A 27459-nucleotide genomic window follows, 5' to 3' on the forward strand; every position below is an offset into this window, starting at 1 on the left:
GTCCTGGACATCCCTTCAAATACTTCACGACCTTTAGAGCGGCATTCATGTGGGATTCCTTCGGATTGTGCATAAACTAACTGAGGTTCTGCACTGCATATGATATATTAGGTCTGGTCATAGTCGGGTATATGAGTTTTCCAATGAGCTTCTGATAACTCGTCGGATCCTGTAATATAGAATCATCCTGAGATGTTCCTCCAGTATGGTCTGCTGTAGTCAATATGGTATTCTGCTCGATTGGAATGACCGCTGGCTTGCATCTTAATAAACCGGCCTCTGATATAATCTCCAATACAAATTTCCTTTGACTAAGGGAAATTCCTTGGTGAGATTGAGCGATCTCAATCCCAAGAAAATATTTTGGTGCTCCCAGATCTTTTATATGAAAAGTGGTATGCAAATATTTTTTAAGGCTCTCTATTGCAGCTTCATCATTTCCCATGAAAAGAATGTCATCTACATAAATCATCAAGTAAATAGATGATGTACCTTTGGTCCATGTAAACAAGGCATAATCATACTTGGATTGTTTGAAGTTTGCCTTTGGTGAGCGTTAGCAAATTTATACCATTGTCTGGAAGCTTGTTTCAGCCCATAAAAGGATTTGCGGAGACGACATACTTTATTCTCCCCCTGTCTCCGTAAGCCTTGAGGAATATCCATGTAAATTTCTTCATCTAGATCACCATGAAGAAAAGCGTTGTGGACGTCCATTTGGTGTAACGGCCAATCATGGATTGCTGCAACTGATGAGAATGAGGGGACGGTGACATCTTTAGCAACTGGAGAAAAAGTTTCATGATAGTTGAAACCTTCTCATTGTATATATCCCTTCGCCACCAATCGAGCTTTCTATCGTTCAATGGATCCATCAGCTCTATACTTTACTTTATAGACCCATTTGCATCCTATGGATTTCCTATTCGGGGGCAGATGAACTATCTCCCATGTGTGATTATCAGTCAGTGCCTGTAATTCTACTTCCATGGCCTTTTGACAGTGGGTCTTTGGATGCCTCATCATAACTAGACGCTTCTTTCTCATCTGATATATGACTAATGCAACATCTATGTTCCGACGAAAGCTTTTCAAATGAGACATAAGAAGATATTGGATAGTTAATACCTGGTCCGTTAAGTGAGGCACATACATAGTCTTTGGTCCATGTTGGTGGTCTCGTAGCTCGCCCCGAACATCATGGATGATTCGTTGGCAGTGGAGGAGGAGATATCTCCATGGCATTATTTTCTGTTTGTTCACCAGAATCATTCTCAATATTTAATGGAACAATATGTATACTTTCAATGTTAGCTGTTGACACCTAAATTTTGCATAATCATTTAATAATTAGTTGCATGAAAAAAAAAAAAACTAAAAAATAAAAAATAGTAAAATTGCATTTCATGTAGTCACATTTGCATCGGCACAAAAACACAACAAGAAGCAAGGGCTCACGGTCGATAACGTGCGAAAAAAAAGGGGTTTCTCTTTTTGCCGGTTTGAAAACACACACACAAAAAAAAAAAAAAAAGAAAAAAGAAAGTTCCCGCACATCTATTGTCTCTCTCTCATTAATGCATGCACATGCATGCAAAAATCGGCGGACGTGGTAGGGGCCCTCGATCAATAAGATGCACGAAGGTGGTCTCTCTTGCTGGTATGAAAACATGCAACGAAAGTAAAAAAAAAAAGAAAAAAGAAAGAAGAGTGCTTCACGTCCATTGTCTCTCCCTCATTAATGCATGCACATGCATGGACAAAATTCAGCGGACGTGAAAACTCTAGAGAAGCCGCAAGCCGCAAGCGTGAAGAAAGCGAAGAAAGAAGACTCCACTGCACACGCGGAAATCCTGGGGAAAGCCTGCAAGAGGATAAGCCATCATTTTTATAATACTTCCCTTCCTAGATCGGTGGCCACCATATTTGAAAAAAAGAACCAAACTTGAATAAGCAAGGAAAAGTTGCGGCTGCCTCCTGTTCACATTCACGCTCAAGTCGGATGTTGCCTATAAATAAGCAAGGATCCTCGGCTTAGGGAAGAAGGAAAAATTCCTTTGGAGAGGTTTGTGAGAGCTATTAAAAAGAGAGCCCGTAGAGACGCACGAGTGGAGAGAAAGGAAGAGATTATAAAAGGGAGAGATTAAGAGAAAAAAATGAAGTCAGAGAGAGGAGTTGAACCGAAAAAGAAAAAGGTACACTTGAAAGTCTGAGAGAGACAAAGAGAGGGAGTGGACGTGAGAGCGAGAGAAAAGAAAAGCAAAAAAAAAAGGAGAGAAGAAAGAACGATTCTTGTTCTTCTTCTTTGCGAGCTTACCCGTCGACCCCTCGTTGCCCGCTCGCACCGTCGTGCCTCCACCTCCGCCGTGCGCCGCCTCGCTGCTGTGCGCACCAGCCCCACGACGACCCGCGACGCCGGGACCGGGAGCCGAGCCACCGCAAGCCCGGCGACTCTACCGCTGCTTTTGCTCTTTGCCCCGTGACACTGCGGCGGTCGAGCCCCCGTTCGTCGTCTCAGCGCGCCACCGCCTCTGCTCCGCCACGCCTCCGCCGGTCCCCTCGCCTTTAGCACCTTGCCAGCCCGCGACCACTGGGCTGCTCTGCTCCACCGCGGCCGGCGGTCGCCGTGCCGGCCTCGCTGCGCCACCGGCGACGTGCGCTCCACGAGTGGACCTCGGCACGCTTGCCACCGTACCGTGCTCGCCGGCCAGCACTCAAGCCCGCACCCTTTGCATTCCGCTGCTCGTCGTGGCGGCTTAACCGCTCGAGTTCGCCTTTGCTCTCCACCGCCGCTCAATCCCTCGCGTTCCACCAGCCGCCGAAGCTCCTCCTCACCCGTGAGCTCATGCTGTCCTCTGCACCAGCTCTACACGAGCGTAGACCCAACGGCGCCTCCGCCCGCGACGCCCACCTTCCACCACGAGATCTGCAACGCCCATCACTGCAACTCCTGGTCACCGCCGCGCGACACGGCGCCCTGTCGCCGTCACCCACTGCCTCCGCTCGAGCTAGCACTGACGACGCTCCTCTGCACTGTTCCCGACGCCGGCGCCCCTGCTCCGCCTCTGCCGTCGTCGATCTGCGGCGCCGAAGCCCCCGAACAGCCCATGCTTGCTCCTCCCTCGCTACTACGCCTCTGTCCTGCTTTGCGACCCGACGCCACCGGAGCTCACTGCTTGCTGCTTTGCTCAGCCGTCGATCTTTGCCCCAGCAGCTGCGACCCGCGCCCCTGCATTCTTCGCCTTCTGCTTCCCGACGCCATCGGAGTACACACCGCCGGTCTGCTTTACCGCTAGTCGCCGTCGCCGCTGATCCACCCGTCGCGGGTCCTTGCCGGAGCTTCAAACACCGGCAACCCGACCCTCGACGACTCACCACGATTCTTAGAACACCGTGGAAAGCCAAAGCAAGAAAACAAAAAAAAAAAAAAAGGAAAAGCAAATTAGGTAGTTTTTTTCATCTACTTTATTTTGTTATTTTATGTTACTTTACTTTTTAGTAGAATTATTCCTTAATATAAGATTGAGAATGTTCGACATGAAATAGTACGTGAAATTTGTGATTGACGATCCGATTTTCGCGCCCAAAATCGACTCGCAATTGCTTGAAAAATCGTCAATCCGATTTCACGCCCGAGATCGATTTACGATTTATTTAAAATTAGCCAATCCGATCTCATGCGCGGGATATGGTTCGTCAATTTGGATGTCAATCTTGCTCTGATTCTTGTCGTGCCGTTTAAGTTAATTTCTCTTTCATAAAATAAAAATAAAATCCAAAAAAATGTAGACTAGATTTAGGTTTATTTCCTGTTTTAGGGTTTGCATATTTAGAATAGGAATTTTATTTCAATTAAAAAAATCAAATCAATCAATTTAGGTTGCTAGTTTTTTTAACTTAGGTTTCATGTTTAATTACTTGACAATTTTTAATTTCGAAATTAATACAAAAACATAAAATAAAATAAAATAGAATTTTGGCACTCTTTGCATATCATTGCATTTTAGGGTAAAATTTCATATAGTTTAATTCTAGATGATAGTTTTTAATTTAAGAAATTTTTTAGATAGATTGCATTTTAGTTAGGAATTTCTAAACCGGATAACATTCTAGTTTAAATTAGGATTGGGTTTAACCTCATTCCTAATACAAATTAGATGATATCTTAATTTAGATAGATAATTTTCACATTTTTCTAATTCCGAATTTCATGAAAAATACAAAAAATTTCTTAGAATAAATTAGTTTAATTTTCTAGGATAGATTGCATGCTTATTAAGAAAACACAAAAACATCGCATTTGCATCATATAGGTTAGGCCATATTATCATGTCATATTATTCCATGTTAGATTAGTAACATGCATTGCATATTGCATGATTTTCATTAAATAAGTAAAAAGAAGAAGAAGAAGAAGAAGAAGAAGAGAAATTGTGTGTTAATTAGAAATCATATCTAGGGTTGTTGGTCGAATTCTGATTTAACATTGCATATGCTTTCGTTGCTATGAGGTAAGTCTGTCATTTATTCACTACTTTATCCGGGTGTTAAACTAGTGGTTTTGCGCACCATGATCACTTCACATGTTAGGAGGTAAATTAAAATCAATTCAAGTTGCCTGCAAAACATTTAAAAAAAAAATGTATCGAAAGGACATTAGACAAGTCTAGTGTAACCAAGTCCTCGAACTCATTTAATCTCTAGTTCGTAGGAGTGAAGTAATTCTCCCATTACTTTACTTGGGTTTCTAATCGACCCACCAAAAAATAGATTAGTGGCGACTCCATGATAAAAATTATTTGCATATTAAGAACTTAAACCATAAGTTGCGGAGTGGTATGGGCTTGGGAGGCTCGAGCTAAGTCTAGGCTTAGCAATCCATGCCGAACCCTTAGGTGGTCCAGCCCGTTTCGGGAGGTCGCGACATTACCGTTTGAGGTGGTCGATCAAATGAGGAGGATGGAATGACTTGTCTGGTGATGCTGCGAAAAATATTCAAGAGATATATTTTCCTCAATTGAGGAGCGATGAGAATTGTTTGAGATATCCAAATTCTCTGTAGACTCACGAAAGGGAAAGACAGTTTCGTGAAAATGACATCCCTGCTCACAAAAAATTCTCCTATTGATGGATTGAGAACATAATAGCCCTTATGTAGGTTAGGGTAACCCATGAAAATGCACCTCCTGACACGTGGACTCATTTTGTCTCGAGGTCCCATAGTTGCAGTATAACATAGACAACCGAAAACTCATAGATGATCTACTGCTGGTTTTTTTTTCCATAAAGTAATTCAAAGGGTGATTTACCAACTAATATCCGAGTAGGCATGCGGTTGATGAGATAGGCTACAGTAAGGACACAATCACCCTAATATATTGCTGGAACGGATCCCTGAAATTTCAAAGCTCGTGCGACTCAGCAAGTGATGATGTTTACGTTCCACTACTCCATTTTTTTGTGGAGTATAAATATAGGAGCTTTCATGTAGAATGCCATGAGACAAGAAAAGTGATATGCAATCATGACTAAAAAATTCCTTCCCATTGTTAGTCCGTATTCGCTGGATTGATTTCCCAAACTAATTCTTAGTTAGGGTGATGAATGTTTTCAAATGAGATGGAACTTGAGCTTTTGATTGCATCAGGAATACACATGTGGCTCAAGAGTGATCATCCACAATTGTGAGAAAATATCGTGAATTATCACGAATTGCTGTGTGATACGGTCCCCAGACATCCATATGAATTAAAGAAAGGATAGCAGTGGAATGTTTTGTATTCGAAGGGAAAGGTGTGCGAGACTATTTTGCGAGAGGACAAATATGACATTTAGAGTATGGAAAGAAGGCACTATGTCCCATTCTTGAATGTAAAAGAAAATCTTTACCATTGGCAATGACATTACCGCGATGACAACTTATTGAAAGGAATTGAATTCAAATCAAAATGACTTGGAATACTGGTCCAAAAATATAAACCTTCAGAGAGACTACCCAAGCCCATCAGTTTCCCAGTCGAAAGGGTCTGAAAAAAAACATGTGTCAGCATCGAAGTGTATTTGACAGAAATTTTCCTTGCAGACTTTAGACACGGAAATGAGATTGAACTAAAATTGTGGGACATAAAGGACATTTTGTAGGACAATTTGAGAGCTTAGTTAAACAGTCTCTGTCAATGTGACATGAGTAATGTTTCCATTTGGAAGTTGCACAAAAATAGGTGTTTCCAATTTCCTATGCATTTTTGAAAAAAAACTTATATCACAAATGATATGATTACTTGCTCTTGAGTCAACTATCCATGCCCTTTTTGAAATAGAATTGATCGGGCGATGGGATATGCACCGAAACTTCCTCCTTTATTTCCAATGTCGCTACTGCGGTGCCTGCATCAATTGATGATATTGCACATAAGTAATTGGTCGGTCACTACTTGGTCCAGTCACTTGGTAAGCTGTAGAATACTCTTCTTTTTTCCCTTTTCTCCTGGCTTTCCATGTAATTTCCAGCAATTATCTATGGTATGATGTGGACGTTTGCAATGTTCACAGTATAATTTACCTCTCCCCCTTGAATTTTGGCCGAAATTCCTTATTGATGCGGAAAAAATTTGGCTGTCGAATGCTTTAATTGTGGAATTATCTCCACCATTTGATGCAACGAACAGATCGACTCCCTATGGATCGTCAGATTGCCAGAGGAAATCAAAGCTGCCAGATCTCTGCAAGAAATCCGAGTCGTCAAATCGCCATATTAAATCCGGGCCATAGCCTCCTTCCCTTTTAAGGATTCTGTCGCCTGTTGCGAACCCTAGCCCCTTGCGATTTTCTCTCTCCCGGGCTAGGGTTTTTGCCCCTGATTCTCTCCCACGGCGTTCTCCGCGAAGAGCGAGAGCGACGACGTCGCCTCCTCGTGTCTGCTCCGGAGTTGTGAGCCGCTGGCTCTCTTCTTAGATGGCCAGCTGGAAAATTCGGCTGAGGGGCGACACGAGATCCATCGCCAGGATATGCGAACAAAATTTTAGGTATGTTTCATTCAAAATTAAAAAGAAATCAGTGGATTTCTCCCTCTCCTTCATGGATGCGTACTACCTAAGAGTTTTACGGAGGTCTCTTGAGTTTTCTTACGCAACCTCAAGCTCATTCCGGAGCAATGAGAGTTTGTTGTAAATCATTGTGACGGACATATTCCCACCTTGAGATTTGTGAGTTCCTACATGAGACAAAAGATTTTTGCTCGGTCTAATTTTCGGTACATTTCTTTAATGTTATCCCACATGATTTTCGAATCTTCCATCGGTGGGAGGCACAACTGCGACATTTGGAGAGACTCAATTGCCGATCCAAGTGCGGATCGAGGTGATTGCACTTTCTCCGATGCCTGGCCAGCCTTTCGTCAGACCCGGGAATGGTACGGTTCCGTCAAGGAAGCCCGTCTTTATCCTTTGTCACGAGAGCCCGAAGTCTTATGACCATTTGTTGTAGTTTTCCAGCCCGATTAGTTGCGGACTAATCAATCGCAATCTGGACCATCGGCGGTTGACACATGCAAGGGTCACTGACTTTGGTCGGTCGGTGATGGCCGCAATCAAAATGGTAAAAATCCAGGTGAAAGGTTCGGGTAGGGGTTCGTCCCTATGCAGGCCCATTAAACCTGTTCCATGACCCGCATTACAGAGTCCCGGGTAAGGGTTTGTTCCCAAACCCGCTTCTCCAAACCTGCTTACTCGTTCTGTCTTGGTGGCTAAGCTTGCCTCGCTTGCGGCTGGTAGGCTCTCGTCGGGCTGAACATTACTCTGGTAACTTATTACCCCCAGCTATGATGGATTTGGGCCTTGCCCAACGTACCATGGATAGGGTACCCATTGGTAAGGATGGCCCGAAATGGGTTGCCCCATATTCGCCTGAGTCGGGAATAATGCCATTGAGTCTGGATTTGTTCTTTGGGTTGTGGGAATTGCAGGTATTGTGCCGGTGCTGTGGCCTTGTGTCTCTCTCGTTGGTGTGACGTCGCCTATGGAAGGAACGCCAGCAGTGGCAGGGAGCAGATTCTCTAGATTCATGGTAAAAAAATCCTTTCCATTTCTTCTTCCTTCTTATAGAATTTGATTCTTTCGTAACAAGATGTTGATCTGTCTTGCAGCTTCAATAACATACGAAAGCAATCATGTGCGGAAGTTGGAGCTTAGAGCCAAGGCTCACGATACCATGTCGAAACCGAAGCAAGGAACGGACGAGGAAAGGAAGAGGAAGGCAAATTTTGGGGAGAAGTTTTTTCTGTGTATTTCTAACTTGTAATCAATGTACAAGACTTTAGTAGTTATATTACAAGATGTACACATAGAAAAGGCAATGCAATATTTTACAAATCAATCTAATATTTAGATTGATTCTCTAAATAAAAAAATGGATCAATCAATTTCCCAGTATATTTCCAGGATCTTCTGCATATCTTCCAACAATAACAAACAGGTGGAGATCGTGCACGAGTAAAAAAGTAAAGATGGAGTCTTTCGGAACAAGCACCAGTCTCCGAAGTAAACCTAGCTGTTACCTGTAAGCTCGAAGCCCAGCTCCGATGCCGGTAGCCACAGAGAGAGAGAGAGACGTTAGGTTAAGAGCAAGAGCGAGGTCGGCTCGAACATGGTAAAGAGGCCTGCAGAACAAGACGACGGCGAGGCAAATAATTCTGAGCTTTTACTCAAGTCGAAATTTTGTTTTCCGACCAAAAAAAACAAGTCAGTGCTTTCATCATACACACGTGGACCGAAATGTTGACGTGGCAAATCACGTCAACGCCGTATTTTCGTTGATTATTTAATTACTGTTTTGGAGAGGAAAGGGTGGAAAAATTACAACAATAACCAAAAAAAAAAAAAAAACCTAGGGAGGGAAAGAGTAAGTGCGAAACAAAGAGGGGTTGTCCAAGCACCACTAAGGTGAACCGTTGTTACCAATTGAGTTGAACTATTTTCTTTTTGTCAAAAGAAAGAAGGGTAAATACCACAAAAACCTAAATTATATAAATACTCTGAATTTTTTTTTCCATATAACATAAGGTTCTAAACTTACTAATTACGACACAATAACCCCCATCTTATATTTCAATTCTATCTACAGTGTATTTATTCATAAGTTTAGAATTTTTATGTTATAAAAAAAATTGAGTTATTTATGTGACAATGGGCAAATTTAGAATTTAGGATATTTGAATTACGGTGGACATAATTTAAGTTTTTTTTTATGATATTAACCTAAAAAGAATTGGACCCAATTAACTATGGTCTTTGGAATAATTTGAAATTTTGGAAACATAAAAGTTCATTTGCTACTTCTTTGTTCCTTGTACCTACGGGCGACATGATACATAAGATTGGATTTGATTTTGAGGTTAGGGATGGAAGATCGGAGAGTAAAGATTAGAGGAGATGATTTAAATTAGGTCAAGAAAATATCAGCATCTCATGTGGATTAGGAGGGACCTGAAGATCTATGTGGCCATTCTTGTTGGAGTTCTTTCTTGACTTCTACAAGTCACATATCGCAAAGTCACTTTGGGCGAGAGGGTTGTCAGGCTATCCAAGCTGTCCATGCACAGGGTGATGTCACCGGCGTCGGCTACCACACAATGGATATTCATCCATGAGCACCTACTACTGCTAGCCATGGACTTGAACTAGGGGATTAAAAGGCAGGCCCAAGATCTCATATGATGGAACTCACGATTATGGACCTGAATGAACCCATTAGCATGAAATTTTTTATCCCTCATTTTGGAAGAAAAAAAGATATTTACATGCTGAAAACTTAAAATACTAGACCTGCTTTGGCTAAAGAAATGCAATTGTATTTCCACAAAATTTCTTCAATAAAAAAAAATTACCAAATGGTAGTTAAGGACATATAAAGGTCAAGGGCTTTGAAAAAATAGTTTCGAACCCACCCTTGACACGTGGCAAATAAATGCCCATATTTTTCCTTTTAAAAAAATAATTTTAAGTTTTTTTAAAATTAAATCTAAATTAAATTTAAATTTAACTTATATTTTAACAAAAATATCCTGATCGGCCGATAATTTGGGAATGTTGATGGAACTCTCCCGCCTCACGCGGTCCACAAATTTGAGGGCTGTGGAAAGACAAGATAAGACATTCTTTTTTAGATTGATTAGTGGACGATTGCAACCTAATCTCAATTATCAATTGGATATGAATCTCAATTATTGGAAGCTTCCCCTAATTGGGATTCAAATGCCATATTCAATGCTTGGACTGGTGCGTGGAAAAAAAAACAGTAACAGCTATTGCCCGTCCTAAATTAGTGGACATCTTGCTTCGAAGTAGCCGTTACTGTTTTTTCATGCAACATAGACTTTTTCCATGTACGGCGTTTTTTTTTTTTTTTTTTTTTTGAGGAAATCGGTATAGTTACTCAGCCGGTTTAAATTTTGACCCAATGTTTTCATTTTATTTTATTTTATTTTAAATTTCTATGTTTCCTCATCAGCGCAATCGTGCTCCATGTTCGGACATCGGTGAACTCTGATTGGTTTCTTTGGCGCTCTGGTGAGGTAGTCAACCTGCATATCTTATTACCGTAGGATGACGCTCTTAGTTAAATCTTTAAAAGCAGAAGATGAAACCGACGAGGAATCTAGACGAGAGAGAGAGAGAGAGAGAGAGAGAGAGAGAGCGGGTGAAAAAAACAGGGCAAGCGTGACGAATCTTGGCGGCGTTAAAATAAGATGAACGATGTACGTGTTGGTGACTCTTAGAATGGAGAAAAGAGTACAGCTAGGTGGTCCTTTTCAAGGGCATTCAAATCACATGCGTGAGTCCCAATCTTTAAAAAAATATTAACGTCATTACATAAATCTATTAAATTTAAAAAATGAAAAAACACTTGAAACATTAAATTTACAACTAATAACGAAATTATTGTGCAATGAAATGGCTTCTAATTCCTTTCACTGAAATTAAATTACTCTAGAAGGACCCTCTAGGCCTTGTTTGGTAACCATCAAATATGGCTAAATTCCCAATTTTTGTTTTGAATCGGTTTTGGCTTAGAATCACGTTTAGTAAAATTTTTTGTTCCCGGAATAAATTTGTTCCGAACAAATTGGAAAGTGGAATCAAGAATTAAAAAAGAAGAAGTTGATTCTTGTTCCCGAGAATCGAGGTGAGAATTAAAACTAACAACTATTCTTCTTCCCTTTGGCCATCTCGCGACCACCGTCCACCACCGCCTTTGCCACCGTCTGCGCCACTAGCCAGGCCGCCGTCATTGCCGCCGCCGCCCGGTCGCCATCTGCTTCCCAGTCAGGCTCGTCGGGCTCGCTCGAGCTAGGGCTAGGCGAGGTTCGGAGGCTCGCCCGGCAAGCCCGGCCACGGGGCGAGGTGGGCTGGCAGGTAGAGCCTTGCTGGCCCAACGGCGAGCTCCGCTTGTGACCAAGCAAGCCTCGCCCGGCCTCTCGGCGAGCCTAGCCATCGGCAAGGCTCGGCGCGGTCGGCCTCCGGAGAGGTGGCGACACTCTGTGTGAGGTCGTCGGCCCTCATCGGGCGTCGCCGGTCAGGCCGGCTACAAAAAGAAGAAAAAAGAAGAATAGGAGAAAAGGAAAAAAAAAAAAAAAAAAAAGGAAAAAGTAAAAAAAAAAATTATTTAAAAATTAAAATAAATTGATTTGGAATATAATTAATAAATACGGTACAAACGTAATTCTATTCCCGAGAATCGAAATTTACAGACGATTCTGAATGAAATTTAAAATGCTTAGAATCGGTTCAAACGAGAATAAAAAGAATAATTTCTTATCCCGAGAATATACTCACTGGGAATAAATTGTTACCAAACACGCCCCTAATGGCCTAGAATTTCAATAGTGGCATGGCTTTAAGTTGACGGTTTCTCGGATAATGTATGGAAATTACCTTGACTACGGTTTTTCGTTGTTAGATATAAAGTAATCAAATAAGCGACACTTGTCTAGACGTGGATAAAGCCTTATATGAAGCACGTAGATGTAGTAGTTTATGTGTGTGAATAGGAATTAGTAAGCTAAATATTATCACTATACTATTTAAAAGAGGAATTTTTCTTTTTTCTAAACTCTAGTGACCCCATTTCTCGAGTATACGCAGCGGTATAAAGAAAATGTTTCACAAGCGAGCTATTCTATACTTGATTAGATGATTAGAAGATCAGCATTATTTTAATTGTGTAGTGCTTAAAACTAATGTGGAATTTTAACGTGGTCAAGTGCAGCAGGATATTGGAAGGAGAGAGAGGAGTGAAAGCAGAAGTATGGAGTTGATACACGCGAAGAGAAAGACGAAGCACGTGAAGCGAGGGACAAGTGGAGGGGAGGTCTGGACATACGAGAAGTGCGTGCAGGAGGAGTGGAGGAGGAGAGAAACGAGTGAAGGCATAGAAAGGGAGGAGGTTGGGAAATACAAGAAGGGCATGCAGGAGGAGCGGAGGAGGAGAGGGGGGAATCGTGGAAGAGAGAGAGAGTAGGCAGAGAAAGGAAGGAGGACGGGAAGTCTGATAATCACTAGTGTCAAAAAGGCCCGCGCCGGCTCGGCCCGTTTCGACCTAAAATTTTAGGGAATTTTAGGGTCAGGCCAAAAAACTTTTATCCTCCCCATCATTTTCATCATCATCTATCTCCTTCATCTTCCTCTTGTCCATCATCTCCTCCTCGAATCCAGAGTATACGAAACCCGAGCCGCGATTGGCCCCGCGCCACGACGATCGCCTCGAGCGGAAAGGTCGAAGCTTCGTCACCCGGATCTCCATTCCCCCGTTTCTTGAGAATCGGCATGGCGACGCCGGATGTCCCGCAGAGCCCAGATGAGCTCCTCCTGCAATCTCCCATCGGCGACGCTCCTCGCGCGGGTGAGGCCTTCGCGTAGATCTTTCTCGTGTCGGATCCGTTCGAGATGTGGGAAGACTCGGCTCTTTTGATATCCCCACCAGGCGAGAATCCCAAGTCTCGGGGGCTGTCGATCGAGAAGAAGATTGAGTTCCTGGAGAGTTTGACTGGAGCGGTGAGTACATTGAGTGATGAGTGGAGGCAGAATTCGAAAGTGAATGTGCAGTTTTTGGGTGTCTTCGTTGTTTGTTTGTCGATTGGGATCTGTTGTGTGTCGAGACTGGTTGGCAAGTTCACGTTCCTGTTCTTGATCAAGTCGTGTGCAGGGTTGGCGAGCGAAGATCTGGGTATGCATGTGCATGCCCATGTGTGTAAATTCGGGCCTGCAGGGCACCTGGTGAGGGAGAATTTGTTGATAGACATGTATGCAAAGTTTGGGGATTCGGAAGATGCATATAAGGTGTTTGACGATATGCCTCAAAGGGATGCCATCTCATGGAATAGTCTCATTTCCGGGCATGTTAGGTTGGGAGAGATGACGAGGTGAGAGAATTGTTTGGTGTGATGCTGTGCAAGACTGTCGTCCAACAGTGATTTCCAGGTACTCTCAAGTCGGCAGTTATGTCATTGCCCTGGAAATTTTTAGGCAAATGTAGACGGTTGGTGTTGAACCTGATGAGATAAGTATTGTATCCGTCTTGCCAGCTTGTGTGTACACAGGAGCTCTCAAAGTTGGGAAGTGGATTCACATGCATGCAGATTAGCACCAGCTTCGCCACAGGCTTCTCCACACCTATGTGCACTTTGGACTTGTATATGCCAAATGCGGTTGCATCGATCTAGCGAGCCTTTTGTTCAATGAGATGAACAAGAGGGATGTTATTTCTCGGAGCACAATGATTTGCAGTTTAGCCAATCACGAAAGTTGAGTGGGAGCCCAAAAGAAAAAAAAAACCAAAAAACCCAAAAGCCTCGGCCAGCCCCTTGTTTCGTCTTTTGATCAGCATCTAGGATGGTAAATGGTGCCGTTCAAACTTGTAAGGAGAGTTTCCATATATTTGATAAGTATCTCAACTTCTCTAATTCAATCATCTTTGAAATTTTGATCCAGTGCTTGTGGTCAGGCATATGGTATGAAAATGTTTGACCTCAAAGAAGTGGAAGAAAAGAAGAAAACATCATGGGAATATATCACCGATGGCAAGAAATGAACGAGGATAGGACATTGTGGATGCTTGGCATCTTATTCCCAGGGTTGGTCACTTTCTACAGTCTGACTTGTTCAGAGGTGGCATGTGTTGAGACTCGGCTATGATCAGCACTCAGCCAGATAGAAATGGAGAATGCAGCAATCATTCATTACAATGGAAACTGTAAACCATGGTTGGATTTGGCAGTCTCCAACTATTTTGTCAATCTACAATCAGTCGAGAAGAGAACAATGCAGCTGAGAATGCATAACAAACCAATCGAAGGGAGGAACTTTGCAATGCAATTACATTCAACCCGGCATTCCTGAGAATTGCCCGACACAGTCTAACAGTCCACTTTAATGAACGAAGTGAGCATGAATTGAAATCACTGAGCCTTCCATGATTAATTCCTTTGTCAAAGCATCTTCGAAGCTATCAAATAAACAAGGAAGTCCATCCATGCTTGTGTGCTCAAGCAGGTTCTCGACACATTCTGTTCCATCAGCAATTCCATCATGGATTTGTACATGAAGTGCAGGGACTTGGAATCCGCGTTGGGCGCCTTCCAGTCCATGCAAAGCAGAGACTCTGTGTCGCAGAATGTGCTCACTCATAGGTTTCTTCATCAGGGAAATTTGGGATGAAGGTTGTCATGATTTTGGCGAGCCCAAGTTGATGGATTTGAACCCAATGTCTCCACTTTGGTACTGGTTCTCCAGGTGCATATGCGGATGTTGATATGGAGCGAGCAGATGGACTTTCATACACTCTTGAAGTTCATCAACAAGTGGAGTGGGCACATTGATCTCGATTCAATCTTAGGAATGCAGAGACATTATGCAAATGTGCAGGGATAGATTGTTCAAAACAGAGATGAGCATGAAAAGGCAAAAGGTTCCAGGATGTGCCCGAACAAGAGATGATGAAGTATGATTACCTGACTTAACGTGAAAACATCAGATCGGCATTTAAATTAGGGTTAAAATCTCTCCTTCCCCGCCAATGAGGCGTGCCAAGGCAAAACCGTCAAAGTTCTCATTAAAGGATGTATCATTGAGCCCAATTAAGTACGGAGATAACACATTCCATTTCCTTTTCTTACAGGGAGATAATTGAGGCAATTCCTGATGAATGAAGACATGAAGCAAAATGAAATTGATTCAACGCAAGAAGGGTGTATCGTTCCTAAATTAATCCAATTCAAGTTTGGAATGCAAGTAACATGTCCCATCTCTTGCAAGAAAGATGGCATAGTAAGGGCCAACCATCCATTTTGTTGTAAAGGATGGATAACGTTCCTAAAATGATTTCTGGTCAAGTTTGGAAATAACATGCCCAATATTTTTCTTGCAATAAATGAGGCAAAGCATTCAAGGAACAATATCCTCAAATGTGGAATAGGGAGTACTCCTCTCCTTTCAAAGCAAGTTCTTCAAGATAACTTTAAAAGAAACACATGGAATGATCTATTCAAATTTTTAAGCTCCTTGTCAGCTTAAATGTCTCTTTGAAAGAGCATTTGAAAAAGAGAAAGAATTGAACCGTGGATTATCATATGCAGTAAAAAACATGTTTTCATAAATAAAATCAAGGCCATGGAGGCGTTTTCAAGCAATCCTCTCACTTTTAGGTGATTTATGTCATGCATATCATGCATATACCCTTCATAATAGTTTCCTAACATGCCTCGTTGTTATTCTTGATAGGAAATGTCAATACCCAAAGAACAAAAACATGTGAAGGGTAAATTGTATCGATTTCAATTGCTCATTTTGATACCGTTTCTGAGGTGATTCTCTTTTCCTTTGATTGAGAAAAAATCAGACACTTGTAAGAGGTATGGTACTATTATGATTAGCAGTTCTGTTAACGGTTACTGATGATTAGAACACAAGATTTTTTTGTAGGAAATTACAATGGTACTAGGTGTTCCCATTGAAAAAGGTATGTAGTATTTCCTTCAATGATAATCTACCTTTGAACCTATGGGTTATTTGTGACATAAATTAATCATAAGAGAATATATGGGGATCTGGACTTAGTAGAACCTATAGGAACCCTTCCAAGTGTACTCTTGAAGGTATCTGCAACTAAATTGAAGCTATGCAGGACCGACATCTCCATAAAGTGTAAGGTTACACTGAAAAAGTGAATAGTCTTTCCTCCCCTTCCCTTCAGGAAAAAAACTGGTATTTGAGTTTGAATGCTTGGAAACGCTACGAAAGCCAGAGCAAAGAAAAATCAATGTTTTCCTGTTAACCAAGAGCAAGTTTACTCTTCACATAATCTCTATCCCGAATACAAGTCTAAGTGACAACAAACCCTTTTAACTTCTGTGGCTTTCAGTAGACTTTCCAAAGAGTTATCCCACTTTGTTTATCTGAGAGTTAGCAGCAGGCTTTACGGGGGCAAGATTGGTGCTACTCCACATGATCTGTGTAGACCTATTGCTACCTGATCAAGTGACTTCCTGAAGTTTTGCTTCAACCAAAGTAACATTACGCTCCTATTTAATAGACCTAATGGAATTTTCCATATTGAAAACAATAAAAAGTTCGGTCAAAATAGTCACAGGCACAAAGTGGATACGGTTTGGAACTTTATGCCTTTCATATGCACTAGCAAGACACCCACAAATATACAGATGGCATACAACAAGGTATTAATAGCATATCACCTTCCCCCGAAGCAACAGGAGAAAAAATAAAAGATTTAAAAAGTCAAAGTAAGCTGAAAAAAAAATGAAACTTTACCAATTTCACATGCCTTAATAAAGAGTCGAAAGTTGCTTTGATATCACTGGTGCCACCTCAGCAGGCCTACCTGGCCTCACGACTGTAGAGCATATAGGGGGCATATGAAACTCAACCGCTGAAAATAACAGTCACATGATAGCGTCGCACAAACCCTAGTAAAAAGAAAACTGATCGACCGGTACATGGCTGCTTACCTATACTGCCTTCGCCAGGTGAATAAACAGAAGGAGTCATGACTTTCATTTTTATAGCAGCCAACATTGTCTGTGGAATTCTTACCAAAAAAAAAAAAAACATTGTCTGTGGATTGCGCGTGCTTTAATTAAATGTACTGGCAAAAGAGCAAACCCTATAACCTTCACAACAATAACAATTAATGTCCACTTTAAATGACTTGCTCACATGTAAAAGTTAAACAACAAAACAAATAAAAAGGAAAAGATAGAATTTTTATGTTGGTTCAGCTACAAGTAACTACAGATGCAACTACTTTGAACATGCTTAAGTGCAGGAGTGCGTCGGCATATGCATCACATCGACACAAGAGACTGAAAAGGTCAAAAACTCACGATGGAACCAATCTTTGCCAGCGCAGACCCGTCAGAGGATGCAACAGCTCCTGCATTATCAATGCTAAGCAATTACAGGAGGAATACAACTTGCGTGGGCTTGATGAAGGAGGAAAAACCAAATCACCAGATAAACAAAAAGCTAAACGAACCGACCGAGGGACACAATAGTATCTCTGGCTTTTTCCAGGGGTCCAGCATCGGGCGTATCGATTCGGAGAGATGCCGCTCATAGTAGTGAAGGGGGAAGAGGCGTCTGAAAGCATCGACCTCCATCTCCGACGACCAATCTCCGGCAGCATTCGGCGCCCCCCATTTCTATGGCTATCTACAGATAGTGATTTCCAGCAACGAGAACCGAGATTAAAACTGTGAATTAAAAAGAGCCCATTAAGGGTAATCCCAGATATGTCGCAAACTCTTGCAAAAATTTGAGTTTTACTGATAAAAAAAACTAAAATTTGTCCCGACACGAGCAAGGTGACAACAACCATCTGGTTTTCTCAATAAAGAACGGTTTTTTTCCCTCTGGACAGCAATTATTCAAGCACGCTAGACATATATAGGTGAAAAGCTTCGACGAAGAACTCAGAAGATAATAATGCAATCTCTCAACTGCGTACGGTTCAAGAGCAATGCAACAAACAGGCGGAGATCATGCACGAGTAAAAAGAGTAAAGATGGAGTCTTTCGGAAGAAGCACCAATCTCCGAAGTAACCCGGCTGTTACCTGTAAGCTCGAAGCCCAGCTCCGATGCCGGTAGCCACAAAGAGAGAGACGTTAGGTTAAGAGCAAGAGCAAGGTCGGCGCGAACAGGGTCAAGAGGCTTGCAGAACAAGACGACGGCGAGGCAAAGTCGACTGCCAAATTCTCTCTCTCCCTTTTTAATTTTAGTGGAAGCCGCAAATAAGGGAAAATTCTAAAAATGGACATGAAGTCTGCGTAAATTTCTGTAAATAAAGGATCTGAAGTGAATCTTTGTTTGAATAAGGATAATATAATTCTTTTTTTCAAATAAATGCCTAAAGTGGATGTTGTTTCAAATGAGAACTGAAATAATTATATTTATTTCAAATAAGGGCATGATAATTATATCCGTTGCAAATAAAAACCTAACTTTCAGACGGTCAAGAGTTATTTTGTGATTTGTCATTTTTTCCTTTTTTTTTTTTTTTTTTTTTTTTTTTTTTTCAGGTTCTTCTTCTTCCTCGCTAGTGGCTGGCCAGCCATCGGTAATGCCCACAGAGGGCTGGCGATGGTCGCCTGCGCCTAGAGAGGGCCACCCATGCCGGCCATAGGCGAGGGACGACCTCGCCTAGGCGAGGCAACCCTCACCCAGGGGTCATCCGCGAGGTCAACCCTCGCGACCCTCGGTGAGACCGACGTCAGCAGGTGGCCTCGCCCACGATCAGCGAGGGCTGGGCGACTAGTGAAGAGAGAAGAAGAATCATAAGAAAAAAGGAGTAAGAAAAAAGGAAGAAAAGGAGGGAGAGGGAATGCCAAATGATGAAAATACCCTTGATTGGTCGGAAGAATTTAGCCAATGGCGACCGGCGGGTTAGGTCTTTATTTGAAAACGACCAAACCACTTTGAGCCTTTATTTGAAACAACTAAAATCACTTTAGGTCCTTATTTGAAACAAAGTCTACTTTGGGTCCTTATTTGAGAAAAAGATAGCACTTCATATCCCTTTTTGGAATTTTCCCCGCAAATAACACTAAGCTTTTACAAAATATATTCGTCAAATTGACTTTTTTTCCGACCAAAAAACAAGTTAGTGCTTTCGCGTCATACACAAGTAGATCGCAATGCGTGATTTTTTTTCTTTTTTTTTTTGGTAAAGATGCTGACGTGACTTTTCATTGATTAGTTGAAGGAAAAATTCCAAATAATAACCTGAAATATTCTCATTTTTTTCAAATAAGAATCCAAAATGCACGTTATATCAAGTAAAAGCCTGAAGTAGCCAAATCGTCTCAAATATGAACTCGAAGTGGAACTTATTTCAAATAAAAAGTCTAAAGTAAACATATTAATCTCAAAAAGGTTTAACCTCTTTTTGTTGAAGGGCATTTTCATCTTTATCTTTCAATTTTTTTTTTTTTTTTTCTTCTTCCCTCTTTTCTTTGTTGGCCATGGCAAAGGAAAGTTGAACTCAAGTGAGGGCAAGGGTCGCCCTCGCCGGCGTCGAGCGAGGCAGCCCTCACCCGGCGTCGAGAACGAGGGTCGCCCTTGCCTGACTTAGGCAACGCTCTCACCAACCTAGACAAGGGCTGCCCTCGCTCGGGTTAGGCAAGAGTTGCCCTTGTCCAATGCAAGCAAGGGTCGCCCTTGTTGGATCTAGCGAGGCTATCTCTCAAGCTGTGATGGGTAACCTTCACCAAGCGTCAATGACCATGTTTGAAGAGGGAAGAGGAAAAAGGAAAAGAAAGAAAAAGAAAAAGGATTAAATTTTTTTAAAATATAGTTACAATTTTTTACCAAAATACCCCTTCTCAATAGCCAAAAAAAATCGGCCTCGGTCAAAGACCCTTATTTGAGGCGATTTGACACTTCATCACAATGTTGAAATAATTTGGCCACTTCAAGCTTTTATTTGAAACAATATCCTTTTTAAAATCCTTATTTAAGAAAACTAGGGCACTCTATGCCTTTTTTTAAATTTTCCCTTAATTTAATTACACGGTTGTGGAAAGAAAGTGGAAAAATTACAATAAAAAAACCTAGAGAGAGAGAAAAAGTGAGTGTGAAACAAAGGGGAGAGAGAGAGAGAGAGAGAGAGAGAGAGAGAGAGATAGAGAGGGTTGTCAAGGACCGGCGGGGGCTAGCCCCTCAGCCGTTAATATTGTCACCAGTGGATTGAACTTTTTTTTTAGCTAAAGAAGAAGGAGCAAATACCACAAAAAGCCCCAAAATTAGGTCGGTGTGACATAAATACTCCCTAATTTTTCATATCTCATAAGGTTCTAAACTTATTCATTTTTTTTTTTTTTTGGTAAAGGTAAGAATGGTTCTAAACTTTTATTCATTCGACACAATAATTCCCAATTTTTTGTCAAAGAAAAACTTGAACCTATATTATTTATTTCCAGTTCTATCCAAGATATATTTATCACGTTAGTATAAGTTTGAACTTGTTATGTTATAAAAAATTTGAAGTATTTATGTCACAATTGGCAAATTTAAGATTTGTTTTTTTATGATTTTAACCTAAAAAGAATTGGACTCAATTAATATGGTCTTTTAATAGTTTGCAATTTTGAAGCGTGATTTGTTTGCTGCTTCTTTGTTCCTTGTACCCACGGCAATGGAATACTTAGAAGTAGAGTTGATTTTGAGTCAAGGATGGAAGATTGGAGAGTGAAAGATCACAGGATTTAAGGTGATTTGAAAATTAGGTCAGGAGAATATCTGCATGTCATGTAGATTGGGAGGACTTGAAGATCTATGTGGCCATTCTCGTTGGAGTTCTTTCTTGATTTATGCAGCTCGCATTTCTTGAAGATCTGTGCACAAAGTCACTTTGGGCAAGGGTTATTGAGGGGTCCAAGTGAGCTGATGTAACCGTCGTCAGCAGCCATACTGTTGCCTATACTCTCTTTTCTTAGTCTACATATGTGTGAATGCACATGCATTTTTATGTTTAGTGATGGAGGTATGCTATCTGAACAATGGATATCCATCCATGAGCACCTATTACTGCTAAGCCATGGACTTGAACTAGGAGATCAAAGATAGGCCCAAGATCTCGTACAATGGAACTCACGATTATGGACCTGTGAACCCATTAGCATGAAACATTTATCTCATTTTGGAAGAAATAAAGGTATTTACATGCACTCAAAATACTAGACTTGCTTTGGTTGAGGAAATGCAATTGTATCTTTCAAAATTCTTCAAAAATTTTATAAATAGGGCCTTAAGGACATATGAAGGGCAAAGGCTTTGAAAAAATGGTTTTTAATCCATCCTTCTTTGTTAAATGACCCGTGGCAAAATGGTTGTCAAATGACACGTACTAAGTGCTCAAGTTTTTTTTTCCTTTTTAAAAAATAATTTTAATTTTATTAATTTTTAATCTATTCTAATTTAAATTTAACGTGTATTTTTAAGGAAATTATCTGTCAACAAATACGTAGCGTTGATGGAACTCCCTGCCTACACAAATTTGAGAGCCATGAAAAGACAAGGTAAGACAATTGGTAATCAATCAGTTTGTCATAGTTTATCAATTTAATTTGACTAATGAGTTGTAATCAATCGCATGTCTAAATGGAGTCGCACGCGGTCGGAGAAATGGAATCATTGGGGGAATCTCCAAAGTCCCTTGCCTTTCGCCGACCGAGTCCCCAGCTTTTCGAGACCGAGTAGGTTAAGTCTGATTGGTTGCGACACTGCACAATCGACCTGAAACAGAGCGTCCCTATAGAAATGCCAGTGAGTCACAGGCCTCTAATCAATATCGTCTGCCCTTTTTGGTCTACACACGAAAAGGAAAGACTAAGAGAGAAACAGTAGATCTCGGGAGGCTTTGCGCAAACGAGGACGCTCGCTTGTGTTTATCCACTACTCTCAATCACACTCATCGTCTTAGCTCAGGCCGTGAGCGACGACCCCCCACCACACACACACACCTCGACGCCTGCTGCTCACCGCCGCCGCCTCCTTTCTTCCGACGAGCTGCTTTGCTGTCCAAGCCGCGACGACCACCTCCGACGGCACTGCCCTCTCCCCCCGCCGAACCTATCTGATGTCATTTCCTCTCTCTCCCCAAAAAAAAAAAAAGATCCTCCCTCAATTTGGGTTCTAAGCTGAGAAGCCTGTTTTTGTGCTGCGTTTCTTCTCTAGGACTTGATTTCTTTTGTTCTCTTTTTTTGCTGGGCCTGGCCGGCAGGAGCCGTCGTGTCCATCGCCGAACCTAACGGGCTGCCGCTCGGCCCACACCTCAACTACCGGAGACGACGCGGCGCTCTCTGTCCCAAGCCGCTGCTGTTTCATCATGATCTCGAGCCTGTTTTGTTTGGTCAGCGTCCCGGTGGCTTCGTCTTGCATCGAGACCCATGGCCGAAAGTCACTACCGAGACGAGATGAGACAGCCGTGTCACAAATAGCCGGCCGAATCACCGCCGCGTGCACCTTGCCGAACCACCACCGTGGCCATCGTTTGCCAGGGAGCACCGTACCGGTCATCTGTCGAGCCAATTCGATGAAGTCCAAATTTGGCACTATCATCCTGTGAAGTTAAGGTAAAATCGTCCGAATTTATTTGTGCTGTTGCATGTGATTGTGCACTCTGCGCAGAGATCCCCTTCGCTAAATCTATTTACTTTTGCCTTGAGTTGCTGGATGATCTTTTTTCGTGTCTGTGTGCTTTGACATACCATTAACATACAGTATGACTGAGGATCTCAATCTTCATCTCTGTGTGCTCTGCCGCGGAAGCACTCAAAAACCTCAGCTCACTTCCTAGCCAGGCCACGCCACTTAGAGATTACCAAACTTTTTTCCTCTTCTGTGGGGAGAGAGGAGTCTGGAAGAAATACGCTTCCCAGATAGGCACACTCCAAAGGCCAAGAGCCTTTGAGTTCGACGTGTTCTTGAGTTTTAGTGGAGGCGGATACTCGTTTTGACTTCACGGACTTCCTCAATAGAGACTTGAATAATGCCGGAATCCGCGTATTTGGGACGAAGATGCTATCAAGGTGGGTGATAAGATTGGTGAGACAATTCACCACAGAAGCTATAGACAACTCCAAAATCTACATACCCATCATCTCTCATTACTTATCCTGACCGTGAATGGTGTCTTATGGAGCTTGAACACATGATGTACAATGTGTTTAGGTCAAATGACAAAAAAGGATTTTTCCCATCTTTTATGAGTGGAACCTGGGCATGTTAAACATCAGACTCACGCCCCCAAAAATCTTTTCCTCAAAGTCGAACTTAGGGCATTAAAAGAGGCTCTTGCAAAAGGTTGGTCAAATCAAGGGATGGAAAGTCGGAGGGACAAGGTAAAACTACCTTCAAGATGCCTGCCCTAATTCTTCCTTTTTGGTTTTTGTTTTGGGGATAAAATAGTTTCTATCAAATCATTTATTTTCTCCTTCTTTTTAAATGGAAAATTTCAATAACCACTTCCAACTTCAAGTGCTACTCTATTGAACTTTACATCCTCTACTCAAGACATCTTCCCTAATATTTCAGTTGTTATAGCCCTTTGTGGCGCTGAGGAATTTGTCATGGGTTTTGGGATTATTCAATTTGTCATCACCAAATTGCGGTGCTCAATGGATGACCTTGAATTTGTCTACATTTTCTTGGTTCTGATTCTCTATTACGAGTGCTGAAAATCTTTTCCGACTTAACTATAAATGTTGAAATTTTGCTTGGGCATTATGTGGTAGCCACTAGGTAATTTCAATGGTCGTGTAAACCACCACCTATAGAAAAGCATCCGATGAACTGAATTCTACTAAATTAGCCTATAACATTATTCATTGTATTTAGATATCCTTTGTAACAATGTGTGATGCATGGGTATGAATTAAATCTAGTGAACTAATGAAAGTGCTTTTGCATATGGTAGCCAAGTAGAAATTTATCGATTTGGTCGTTCAAAAAGGTTTTGGAGGAGCTGGGCAGAAGGATGAGTCAGCGATCAGTATACGATTGAGTTTGTAACCCGGCACAATGCTTAAAGACTCTTTGAATCGTGTAGAGAAAGTACGATATCTTCTTCTTCGTCAATATACAAGAGATGCGCATGATGCTATAATTTGGTAAAACTACATAAATTGCAAGAGTTAAATACTATTATGAAATTTTATGCGGACAAAAATAGGTTTTTTAATCAATTAGTGTTCCTTCAACATGTTCTTTTAATTTGAAATGTTGTTTCCAACATATTAAATAAGCACACAAAATGTAAGTATCATGAATTGTAGTTTGAAATTTATTTCTTGCCATATAATTCATTGTTGGACATTATGTGATGTGATAAGTGTTTATATATATATACTTTTTATGTCATGCTATTTAGCAATAATAGCCCTCTTGAACATTCACATTATTGCGTAATAGCCGCCCATGATTTGTATGGTATAGCTTACCCCCTACTAGGGGTGGCAAATGGGTGGGTTGGGTCAAAAATTGGTCGACCCATATTTGACTAATTTAACCGTTTTGACTCATATTCTTGTAGTATAAATTTAGTGACCCGATACCATTGTGCAGGCAGGTTTTCGGCCGTGCAGCGGACCCGTATCGCTAAAACCTGATTAATATTCTAGGAAAACCCACTTATACTATATGCTAATTGGATTAAAACTTCAAATATAATGTTTAATCAAATTTTTAAATTTTTAAATATAATTTTTTATTTTTTTTATTTTTTTAAAATATAATTTTTATTTTTAATCTAATTTAATATTTTTATTTTAATCAACCTACCGGCGAGCTCAAGCCTGCCTGGCCTGTCACCGGCCTAAGGAAGGAAGAAAAAGAAAGAAAAAGAAAAGAAAAAAATTGAAATATGAAAAATAATTATAATTTTGATTTTTTTTTATTAAAAAACATTTTTATAGTTAAGGCCATGGATTTAAACTTTAAAGTGAGTTTCCTTTCTAATAACCCATTTAGACCAATTTCTTTTTGTGTTTTACTTTCTCAGGCCATTTAAGTCCATATTTAAACTTTTAGCGACATATTTCGACCTATATTTAACTTACACTTGACTCATATATGACCCATTTAACTAACAATGGGTCATAATATGGGTTTATGACCAATTTTGTCAGCTCTACCCCCTACCTTCATTGGCTTTTCAATCTGCTCAGAGCTTCTCAGCATACTTTAGTTCCATTTTAGAAATTTTTCCCACCAAAAAATGTGATTTATACGCCCAATTGCAAATAGAGATTGAAGTTTTAAATATTGACATGGCTTAAGTTCGCGGTTTCTTGAATAGTGTATGAAAATTTTACTTACCATACCACCCTGACCTTCTGATTTTCAGTTGTTAGATACAAAATAATCTTAGAAGCAACACTTTCCTACATGTGGATAAAGCCTTATATGAAGCACGTAGATGTGGTAGTTTATGTGTGAATAGGAATTCGTCAAGTTAAATGTCACTATACTATTTAAAGAGGAATTTTTTTTTCTAAGCTCTATTGACCCCCATTTCTCAGTATATGCAGCAGAATAAGAAAATGTTTCACAAGCAACCTAATCTATACTTGATTAGATGATTAGAAGATTAGCATTATTTTAATTGTGTAGTGCTTAAAACTAATGTGGAGTTTTAACGTGGTCAAGTGCAGCAGGATATTGGAGGGAGAGAGAGTGAAAGCAGAAAAGTAGTATGGAGTTGATACACGTGAAGAGAAAAGACGAAGTACGTGAAGCGAGGACGAGGAGGGGTCTGGAAATACGAGGAGTGCGTGCAGGAGGAGTGGAGGAGTAGAGAAACAGTGTAGGCAAAGAAAAAGGGAGGGAGGTTGGGAAATACAAGAAGGGCATGCAGGAGGAGCGGAGCAGGAGAGGGAGGAATCTGGGAAAGGACGGGAGGAGGAGTCGTGAAGAGAAGTAGGCAGAGAAAAGAGGGAGAACGGGAGGGTCTGATAATCACTAGTGTCAAAAGGCCGCGCCGAGCTCGACCCGTTCCGACTCTTAATTTTAGGTATTTTGGGCATCCGGGCCAACTTTTCTCGATTTTGAGGCCGGTATCAGCCGGTGTGTGATAAGTCGGGTCAAAACTGGTCAGCGCAGACCCTTAGGCCCCATCAGGCCATCTCCCTCTCTCTCCCCCTTTTCTCTGATTTGGTCACCGCCGCGCCACACTTTTATTAGGTCTCGCACGTTGCTATCAAGAGCTCTGCTTACGTCTCCTCCTCCTCATCCTCCCCATCATTTTCTCCATCATCTCCCTCCTCGAATCCCGTTTACGAAACCCGAGCCGCGATTGGCCCTGCGCCACGACGATCGCCTCAAGCGGAAAGGTCAGGCTTCGTCACCGGATCTCCATTCCCCCGTTTCTTGAGAATCGGCATGGCGACGCCGGATGTCCTGCAGAGCCCAGATGAGCTCCTCCTGCAATCTCCCATCGGCGACGCTTTTCGCGTGGATCTTTCTCGTGTCGGATCCGTTCGAATGTGGGAAGACTCGGCTCTCTAGAAAGACATTTTGCTGATGGTTGCTCTCTCTTTGTTCTGTTTGATAATATCCCCACCAGGCGAGAATGCCGTGTCTCGAGGGCTGTCGATCGAGAAAAGATTGAGTTCCTGGAAGTTTGACTGGAGCGGTGAGTACATTGAGTGATGAGTGGAGGCAAGAATTCGAGCGTGAATCGCTGCAGTTTTTGGGTGTCTTCATTGTTTGTTTGTCGACTGGGATCTGTTGTCTGTTGAGACTAGTTGGCAAGTTCACGTTCCCGTTCTGATCAAGACGTGTGCAGGGTTGGCGAGCGAAGATCTGGGTATGCAAGTGCATGCCCATGTAAATTCGGGCCTGCAGGGCACCTGGTGTCGGGGAATTCGTTGATAGACATGTATGCAAAAGTTCGGAGGAATTTGGAATATACATATAAGTTGTTTGACGATATGCCTCAAAGGGATGCCATATCGTGGAATAGTCTCATTTCAGGCATGTTAGGTAGGAGAGATGACGAGTGAGAGGAATTGTTTGTGTGTGCTGCAAGACTGTAGTCTCTTGGACGACGGTGATTTCGGGTACTCTCAGAGTCGGCAGTTATGTCGATGCCCTGGAAATTTTAGGCAGATGTAGACGGTTGGTGTTGAACCTGATGAGATAAGTATTGTATCCCGTCTTGCCAGCTTGTGCACACCTAGGCTCTCGAAGTTGGGGAGTGGATTCACATGCATGCAGATTAGCACTGGCTTCTCCAAAGGCTTCTCGATACCTATGTGCACAGGACTTGTATATGCAAAATACGGTTTGCATCGAGCAAGCGAGCCATTTGTTCAATGAGATGAACGAGAGGATGTTATTTCTTGGAGCACAATGATTTGCAGTTTAGCCAATCATGAAAAGTTGATGGGAGCC

The 27459-nt window shown here is 41.7% G+C and overlaps 1 pseudogene; it reads right to left on the reverse strand.

The window, feature by feature from the left end:
* Positions 1–27459, reverse strand: part of LOC120290802 — a 53540-nt pseudogene that overhangs the window by 6327 nt on the left and 19754 nt on the right.

The sequence above is a fragment of the Eucalyptus grandis genome, chromosome 1 (assembly GCF_016545825.1).
Source record: "Eucalyptus grandis isolate ANBG69807.140 chromosome 1, ASM1654582v1, whole genome shotgun sequence".
In the NCBI taxonomy this organism is placed as follows: domain Eukaryota; kingdom Viridiplantae; phylum Streptophyta; class Magnoliopsida; order Myrtales; family Myrtaceae; genus Eucalyptus; species Eucalyptus grandis.